Source organism: Ascidiella aspersa, chromosome 1, assembly GCF_963924565.1.
Source record: "Ascidiella aspersa chromosome 1, kaAscAspe10.2, whole genome shotgun sequence".
Classification (NCBI taxonomy): Eukaryota; Metazoa; Chordata; class Ascidiacea; order Phlebobranchia; family Ascidiidae; genus Ascidiella; species Ascidiella aspersa.
The window spans coordinates 40,720,807-40,730,650 of record NC_139447.1 but is presented as its reverse complement, the minus strand read 5'-3'; the positions used below and the strand labels follow the sequence as shown (position 1 = coordinate 40,730,650).

Sequence of the window (9,844 nt, the reverse complement as noted above, 5' to 3'; positions counted from 1 at the left end):
CGAGATTTTGTGGCGGCCTCATTACATGTGGAGAAAAGTTAAGTGTCAATGGCGAGTGCGAAGTTAACGGTGTTCTTGTGAGGAACTGCCTTCGTTTGGCTTAGGGCGGGCGACGTAGCGACTTGAATCGCTCCGACACATCACGTCGGTGACTCAAGGACATAAAGGCTGGGGAAATAAGGGAGACGGTAATGTGGCCTTACGAGCGAAATCTTTAGGTTCGGAGCGTGGGACGAAATTATGATTGTAAAGCGGACTGTGTCTTTAGTGACGTGACGCTTATGTGACGGCGTAAATGCTCTATCTAGGGCAGGAGTCCTTAGCCAGGGGTGCGTTTACCCCTTAGTGGTATGGAGCACCAAAGCAGGGGTTACGACGTGACGAAATGAAATTTTGACACGCGGTGGGAAGTCAAAATGAAAGCATGGGCGGTACGGCCGGACAAGCCGTTTACAGAATGACCAGAGTTTGACCGGATCATTTGGTGCAAGCCACTACATATCTCCCCGCGCAGTATCAAAGTTTCCAATCTTGGTAGCAGGTCTTGCGGACTGCTCGCAACGAACTGACACTTGTCACAATTTAAATGGGTAAATTTCTATCAGTGATGATCGATATTTATATTCATAGCCGATCGCGGCGATTCAATTCGGATTAGAAATGATTTTCACACCCTACTTTTGTCTAGCGTCAACCAAAAAGATTAACATTTTTTTTAAGTTTGAACTATCTTGTATTCATAACTCAATATTAGACTTAGCGTTGCAAAGAATATGGATTCTACATTTAAATAATGTAAGGCGTGGCGTCCAAACTACAACACAGGTAGGGGAAGGCGGGGCAAAACGGACCCCTTAAGGGACAAATGCTATATTACCAGTTTCACAAAATATTTCTTGATAAGTAGGGTATCAACTGAAAGGTCTCACTGAAAGTTACTCCTATGCTAAAAAAAATAACTGAAAGAAGCATACCTTCTGAATAAATTAACTTTTGTTGTCGATTTTTAAACGGGGCAAATCGTGTGGAAATGCCGGATTAAGGATTTGTGTTTAAGGGCCGCATAAAACGAGATATTGTCACAATTTACGTCACAACGTGACGTCACAATTTAAGTAATGGTATAAATGTCCCATTTTATAAGTTAAAAATATCTTACAAAAGTAGGACAAAACATACAAGAAAACCACAATAGCACTATACTAGGAAGCATTGTAACTATATATAAGTTACATGGTTATAAATAGGCCGTACGTGAACTGCCTTATATTTCTCTTAATGTATACCACCAACTCATACTTTTGTCTCGCGGACCCAAAAGGACCGCAGACCACAGTTTGAGAACCACTGGGCTAGATCCTGGTAAAATTAATAATTGTTTGGCCTTCCTGCAAAACTGCCTCAAACATATAAAATAATGATAAATTATTTAATTTTATTTCAGTTCTAAAATGTCTTACTGAAAGGCTATAAATAAAACAAACAGTGCAGTTTCAAGTTCAGTTATACGCTAGTAATAACGGTTTAACTTGGGAGGGGTCCGTTTTGCCCCAACACTATCTATCGCATGAAACCTGATTTCTTTAAAATGCTTCCACTTAAAAATCCAACCGTTTCGGATTAATAAACCGACCCTTACCTAAAAAATATTTAGCAAAAAAGGAACTTCGTCTTTATTTGAATTTGTAGTGGCACTTCGTCACATTGTTATTTATCACAGAGAATGTTTTATCGCTGTATCACCGTTTTAATGTTTCGTCATGGAAAGTTTTCTGTAAAAAACATCAATTGCCGATCTAGCAAGATTTTGCAAAGACACCATTTTTCACTGAGTCAGGCCTCCCCGGCTCATACGTACATCCGTTTTAATGTTAACGCATGTTTTGAAATTCGCAATATTGTCCACAGTCAAAAAGCAGCTTCGAAGGGCTAGATCTCAGTTATTAACACACATATGTGTGAATATTTCATTGAATAAATGATATGGTACTGTGGATCCCCTTCTATGAGGTTGCTTGTACTAACAGATTGAGCAAGCATTGGCCTATGGTTGTTTCTCGACTCGTTCCCTTCTGAGCCTGCATAGCTCAGTTGGTAGAGCGACGGTCCTGGCTTGACCGGAGGTCGTGAGTTCGATCCTCACTGCAGGCTAGTTGTTTTCCTAGTCTGCCCGGCTTGCATCATAGATCAACAGATTGAGTCTGCGATGGCTTTTGGTCTACTATTGTCAACAATTCGGTATTTTTAGAATCGAATATGCGTTTTGCCCTTACGTGGATTTGCCGATCGAAGGGATGTTGTTTTAGCCATATTGGGACAAAAATATTATTTCCGTGTATAAGAAAGTCGAGAAAAGAAAGCTCAGCTGGAACCGCCCTTGTCACGTGAATACCTACGTATTATAATATGACAAATAACTATTTTATTACGACTTGTACGTCTTGCCTTTCTTTATACAGATCTTTTCTAACCCCTTTATAAGCTTGTGTTATAACATTCTTTAGATATTGAATTGTATCGAATAAAGTCTTGTCTGTTACTCAAGGAACCAATTGAAGTGCTCGTATGCTAGAAGCAGAGTCAAAGAACAATTCTATATGAATGCAGTATCTACATTGTAGTTGTAAGTTTGGTACATCGAGGCACAAAAGGCAATTAAATGAGTACTCATTATCAACCACATTCTACAAATTGGCGCGACCCGAGTGACGAACGAAGCATAAGAAAAGTTGTACCTAAATCCGAACGAACCACCTGCAAACTACTTTCCTTTTTCGACGATAGTCACTGTTCAGCAAACAAATATTGAAGCTGGCAATTTTCGTTAACGAGAAAATTTAGGGGTTCGTTTTTGCTCGCTTTCCCCTAACACAGTAATTTTTTGAAAGACTTCCTTCCTTCACTTTATTGCACTCTTCAACATTGTTGTTCCTATGGTCATTTTAAATTTAAATTTAAAAAACCACTATTGCAGGCCTTTCGCAAAACGAAGGCTTGCTAAAATTGACCAAAGTAATGTCCAATTGTTAGTGAACCAATGGAAATAGGAAGCTCTTAAGGATGACAATATTATGTTTAGACCCTATATTGCTGACACAAATTTTTTGCCAGATTTAGAAAAAAATACTGATGATTGTGCTCCTATTCTCAACTGTCAGCAAGCGCTTCTATTTGTCCACCAGTTTGCTTGGCAACGCAGACTGCTTCTCCGTTATGGACAAGATATCTGCCTGTTGGATGCCACATATAAAACATCAAAATATGCCCTACCTTTATTTTTCTTGTGCGTAAAAACCAATGTTGGTTATCAGGTAGTGGCAAGTTTTGTTACACAGAATGAAAGGCAGGCAGATATTGAAGAAGCGCTGAATATTTTAAAATCATGGTGTCCTAATTGGAGTCCTACTTTTTTCATGACGGACAAATGTGATGCAGAGATAAATGCGATAGAAAGAACTTTTGCAGGTAAAAACATTCTTGGGAGTAAAGCAAATGTAGTTGGTACTATAATAATTATTAAAGACATTTTTGCTTGTTGTTGAAGTAGGTTTTACAAAGATTTACAAGTTATTTATTTAATATTTTTCTGCAGATTGCAGGGTATTAATTTGTAGTAGCCACTTCGTCATATTGTGTTTACACAGAGAATTTTTGTTTTTCATCGATTTATTGAAACCACGTATGGCTTAGAGTTTCTGAGAACTGTGTAATACTTTGGCGTTCTACTTATTACGTTATACGGGCCGTCAAACATTGGTTGTAAAGGTCGTCTAACCGCATCATGTCGTATATACACTTGTTTGCAAGTGTGCAAGCGTGGGTCCATATAAGTTTTCTGTTGCGCTGATTTTCTAGGTTGGCGATATTTGAAACGCTCTAAGAAGCTCTGCTGTCGTCTCATGAAGCGGCTGTCAGGCTCTGCCTCATCGCATGCATCATTACCTTCGAAAAACTGGCCTGGCAAACGCAAATTTGTACCATAGATTATTTCGGTAGGGGTTGCCTGTAAATCTTCTGTATAAGATGATCTAATCGCTAACATCGCCATCGGCAGGCAATGATACCAGTCTTCCGTGCTTAAAGCCGCTTTCAATGCTTTTTTATTATTTGGATATTTCTTTCAGCTGAACCGTTCGCTTGCGGGTTATACGCGGTCGTGTGTATATGTCGTATGCCAAGAAATTTCATAGCGGAATCCCACTCTGCGCCCATAAATTGGCTGCCTTTATCTGTTGTTAATATTTCTGGGACACCAAAATTTGCCACCCAAGCATGAATAAAAGCGTTTAATACGGTTTCGGTTCGAATGTCTGAGATAGGCGCAGCGACTGGATATCGTGAAAATCTATCAACTATGACCAGAAGATACGAACATCCACACGATTCGGGTAACGGACCTGCTAAATCGCAGTTTACTTGTTGAAATTTGCGTGACATGTCGGGGTACTGTTGCCACGGCGAAACAGTATGTCTAGTTACTTTCGTTCGTTGACAAGCGTTGCATGCGGTCGCCCACACCGTTACATCTTTTCGTAAACCTGGCCAAACATAACGCTCTGTTATCATTTTTATTGTTTTCTTTATTCCTGCATGGGACATATTATGTACACTGTCAAAAATTACGCGTCGGAAACCAGTTGGAATTATCGGTCTACTGCGGTTTGGCATGCTTGTATCGCATAATAAGTTTTCGTTAGAATTGGGTACTTGCTTGCATTCTACTTTTAAGGAGTGGTTTCCTTCGAGGAACTCAATTAATTTATAGTCCTGTTTTTGTGCTGCGGCAATGTCGCTCCAATTGATTTGGGCTGCATGTTTAAAAATGTGATTTACATCGGGTCGTGACATTAAGTCAGCAACCAGGTTAGTTGCCCCAGGGAGGTATCTTATATCTGTTGTGAACTCGGATATATATGCTAAGTGTCTTGCCTGTCTATCGCAATCGGATACTCGCTCAGAGGCAAAGGCTTTGGTAATCGTTTTATGGTCAGTATAACAGGTAAATTTTCTTCCTTCAAGGAAATAACGGAAGTGCTTAATTGCCAAAACTATTGCTAATAATTCACGATCGAAAGCACTGTAACGGCTTTGACATTGATTGAGGGATTTTGAAAAGAAACCCAGTGGCTCAACTTTCGAATCTATTTTTTGTTGTAGAACAGCGCCCACACTCTTATCTGACGCGTCGGTGACTAATGCGATCTCAGCATCCGGATTAGGATAAGCTAGCAGCACATGATTCATCAAGCACTGTTTTGCTTTTTCAAACGCAAAATTCGCCTCGTCTGTCCACTGTACAATTGCATTTCGTTTTGACTTTTTACCCTTCATAAGGTCGTAGATTGGAGCTAAAGTTCTAGATAACAAGGGGACGCTGGGCGCAAAGAAATTTAACATTCCAGCGTACTTTCTTAAGCCTTTTGTATCCCTAGGTCTAGGGAAATCTTTGATTGCAGTTACTTTTTCCGGATTTGGTCGCACGCCTTCGGGCGTGATCACATGCCCTAGGAAGGTTACACTTTTTCTACCATAAACGCATTTTTTTGCATTCAACTTTAGGCCAAATTCGCTTAGACGTTGGAAAACTAACTTCAAGTGTTGTATATGCTCCGCCTCATTTCTGCTGAAAACTAGGATGTCGTCTACATAGCAAAATACAAATGTCGATCCTCTCATGGCGCAATCAATTAGCCGTTGAAAATTCTGCGCGGATGTTCTTAAGGCCGAAAGGACTTCTAACAAAATGAAATAGACCTAAAGGTGTCGCGAGAGCAGTTTTGTGCCTGTCTTCATTAGCAATCGGCACCTGATGGAAAGCCGATTTAAGGTCAAGGCACGAGTAAATGCTCGAGCCGTGTAATAAATCATAACTGGTTCTAAGATTAGGTAAACCGTATTTATCATCAATTAGTAGTTTATTCAATTCTCTATAGTCTCCTACAATTCTTAATTCCTTAGTCCCTGCCTTTGGAACAGCGTGCATAGCCGTAGAATAATGTGAACAACTAGGAACCAGAAGTCCGGAGTCTACCATTTCCGTAATTTGTTTTTTTAATTGAGCATAGCGTTCTGGGTGAACTCTATGCGCGCGAGCTGAGGGTGGTCTCCCAGGTTTTGTAGGGAGGTATTGCACGAAATTATGTTTGACTTCGGCGTGGAAATCTACTGGGGAAGTGAGGTCTGGAAACTCTTTTATTAAGTTTTCGTATTGTATTTCAACCGGGATTTCGTTGCCATCAGTACGTTTAACATGATGTACGACCTTTAGCTGCGTTTGTTATTTGGCGCACTCTAAAAGGTTGCTTGCTGAGTGCAAAACTAATTCATGTTCTCTAAGGAAGTCATAACCTAATATTGGCGTTTTAACTTCACATATATTGAAATTTCCTTCCATGGCGCCAAAACCTATATCAATATTAATTTGTTTCTTACCGTAACTTTTTATGTGACTGCCACTTGCTGTGCTAAAACGGGAGGGAACTTCTGTGGTATCGGCATAGGTTTTTGGTATAAAACTCTCTATGGCGCCACTATCAACCAAGTATATTTGATTTGAGATCCTATCTAAAACATACGGTAAGGTTTCATTAGATTCTAAGGCCACATATTGGTTACCTTTTCTTAAATGGTTTGCATTTGGTCTGCCATAATTGCATGGCTGTTCACAGCGTTTTGCTTTATCTCCAAATAAATCGTGATAATAACATATGTCTTTATTTTGTTGTGGTCTATGGGGAAAGTTCGACCTTTGGAATCCCGCGCCGTAATCTCTTTGCGCCCCCCTGCTACTATAATTTGTATTAGGCCGCGCGTCGCCGTATCGTTGACTCCGCAACGGGTAATCTCGCCTTGCTGTTTGATAATATGAATTTTCGGGTTTTCGCGGGCTATTAAACATGTTATTAAGTTTCCACGGCTGACGCACAGATCGCCTGAAAAGCTCAATCCACAGCAATGCAATGGTGTGTCAAGCACACAACAATTTCGAGCAACTCAGCGAACGCTGACATCAAAGTCCTCGGTTGCTAATTCAGGCACCAAAGAGAAAACTTTCTCGAGGAATCAGGAATCTGACTAAAACAATTGCGCAAATGCGTTATGTGATCGAACAATTTTCGCGTCCACGTGTCCACACACATTTCACAAACAAATAACCAGCTTTTGATATGCAAGCTGTTCCAAAATCTAGCGTGGGAATATTTGTAGTAGCCACTTCGTCATATTGTGTTTACACAGAGAATTTTTGTTTTTAATCGATGTGTCGCAACGGAAAATTTTCAGTAAAAATCTATGGCCTAAATTCTTTGCAACCACATTGTAATGTTTGCGTTACTCCTTGCAGCCAATGTGCAAACGATAAGCGGAAAGTTTTCGGTAAAATTCCGTTACGTAGATTTCTTGCAACCACATTGTAATGTTTGCGATATCTTTGCAGCGAATTTGCAAAAATTCTAATTGCTGACACCAATTTTTATGCGTCAAGGTATTTACATCCGTTTTTTTGTATATGTTTCAAAACCGCGGTCTGAAACATTAGTCGGTTTCCCCGGTCGTGTGTTTTTCAAACTGTTGACATTTAACTGAAGTCAGAAGCTGTTTCGCAATCGCATTTTGACGTAAAATTTGTATGTTTCGCGTCAGAAATAAGTGTGAAAAAGGTTTAGACCACGCCTTGTTATCACGTGATATTTTGTTAAGTATTATAAGAATTAATGACGTAAATCTTTCTTCGTTCGCAGAAATTTTCTTAACTGATTCTCGTCTATAAATAGCGTGTTCAATCAATATAAAATGGAGAGGCTTTTACAGCTTTTACCAAGACAGCAAAATTGACTGTTCATGTATCTAAACTAAAGGAAAGAATTGGACCTGAATGGCCTCACGAAGACAGGCCATCTAAAATCTTGTAGGAGTGTGGTCGATTCATCTTGGCAATTACATAAATGAAGACTCATTAATCACACCCACCCCCTACAAATTTGTGATTTCGATCGAGAGCAGGCATGGGAAAGATGGGTAAAAAGGACTGAAAATAATGTTGGGGACAGAAGAGAGGAAGTTCTAAAACTTATTAGAAGTGTAGCTCAGGCAGAAACTCAAAGTGTCTTTATTAAATCATTGCAGAATTTAAGGTCAAATGAGCTTTGGCAAAACAACTTGAAATTACAAAGATACTTTGAGAACATGTGGCTAAAAGAGAAAGAGGTTAAACTATAATAATATATTAAAAAGTATATTTGTACATTTTTCAAGAATTTTGAAATATTTTTGTTATAGCGATGGGTGTACCTTTATCGAGCAGATAGACTGAAAGTATTAATCAGAACCAACAATGGTGCGGAGAGGCAGAACCGCGTTCTTAAGGAGTGCCACATGCAAAGAATTGCACAGTCCACAAGTGTTAAGGCTGGAAGTATATCAAGGATTGGCAATACTTTTACTGTAAAAAGCACTTTAAATAAAGATATATATAATGTTCGACTTGGCTCTGCACAGGAGTTTCCAAAATGTACATGCCCTGACTTTAGACAAAATATTTTGCCGTGCAAGCACATGTTTGCCATTTTTTTAAAACATTTGATGACGTTTCTGGGTTTAGCTTACCTCAATGGTACAGCAATTCTGTATTTTTAACACTAGACGATGACATTGTTAGGAAGATCGCACCTAAAGAAAACTTAGATGAGAGTTCTGTTGGCACTCCAATTTCAACTACAGATCAAAATATAACAGTAACAAGCAATGAGTGTAAGCATCCGCTGAGTTTTACTACACACCAAAAAGACCCTACTGATGACAAACCACACCCCAAGACTACCAAAAACATTGTAGACCAACTTGCAGAAATAAAAAATTTGATATATGATGCTGGATCCTAGAAAGTTTTAAAAGAAGTTGAGCAAAATCTCTCTGAGGTTATTATAGCTCTTACAAAAACATGCAATTATGATGCTGGGTTAAGAGTTTCGCCTAATGCTTTAGATTCAACAAAATATTGTACAAACAAGTCAATAAAAAAAGATTTAACAAAAACAAAAACTTCTTTAAAAATCAAACGAAAGCATCCTTCAAACAGTCTTTGTCATGATGAGATTCCTCGGAAACATCCAAAACCAAACTACTTTGCTTCAAGATCTGGAGCACTCGCTAATGAGATGCAGGCATTGCATCAAGTTGTCACGCTATATCCAACCCCAAGAATACAAAACAAACTTTCTGCAAGTTGTGGTACAAATAAAGACAATATGCTGCCATTGCCATCACCTGCTAAAGAGCTACAGAACCCAACACAAAAGTGTAACACTAAAAAAATCACGCCGAACCTTTATTTTGTTTAACATCATGTTGAACACACCATAGTTAAAAATGGTCCACATTCTTTATCAATGCTACAAATAAAATCTATTGAGCCACACATACCCAGAGGAGAATTACTGGTTTTGCTGTCCCATGATCACAATTTTTCGTGCAGGATGGTTATATGATGAGATTGTAAATGGTTTTTTATGGCAACTTAGTGTATGCCGTAGGAACATCCTCTATGTATCACCAATGGTTGCCCTAATTCTACAGCAAAAAGGCTCAATTAAAAGATTGTGGTCTAAAATATCTCTAACTAACAAGAAGTGGATATTTGTGCCGTGGAACCCAAGTGGACAACATTGGATATTACTTGCAGTAGATATTGAAAAGCAAATTCTTTACCTTGATCCTGTTCAAATGGTTTGCACTCAAACAAACATGAGTGTTCGAAGGGCTTTTGCATTTATAAATCATCTTATGACACAAAAGTTCAAATTTTCCATTACATCTGTGGAAAGCTGGCCACGGACTCTACAAGCAG

At 39.1% G+C, this 9,844-nt stretch overlaps 1 non-coding gene and 1 pseudogene across 1 annotated transcript; both read left to right on the top strand.

The window, feature by feature from the left end:
• The first annotated feature begins 2,076 nt into the window (after positions 1-2,076).
• On the top strand, positions 2,077-2,151 carry Trnaa-ggc (transfer RNA alanine (anticodon GGC)). The gene has a single exon. It is a non-coding gene; the product is annotated as a tRNA-Ala (tRNA).
• A 55-nt stretch (positions 2,152-2,206) lies between these two features.
• On the top strand, positions 2,207-8,879 carry LOC146170521 (uncharacterized; annotated as a pseudogene).
• The last annotated feature ends 965 nt before the right edge of the window (positions 8,880-9,844 follow it).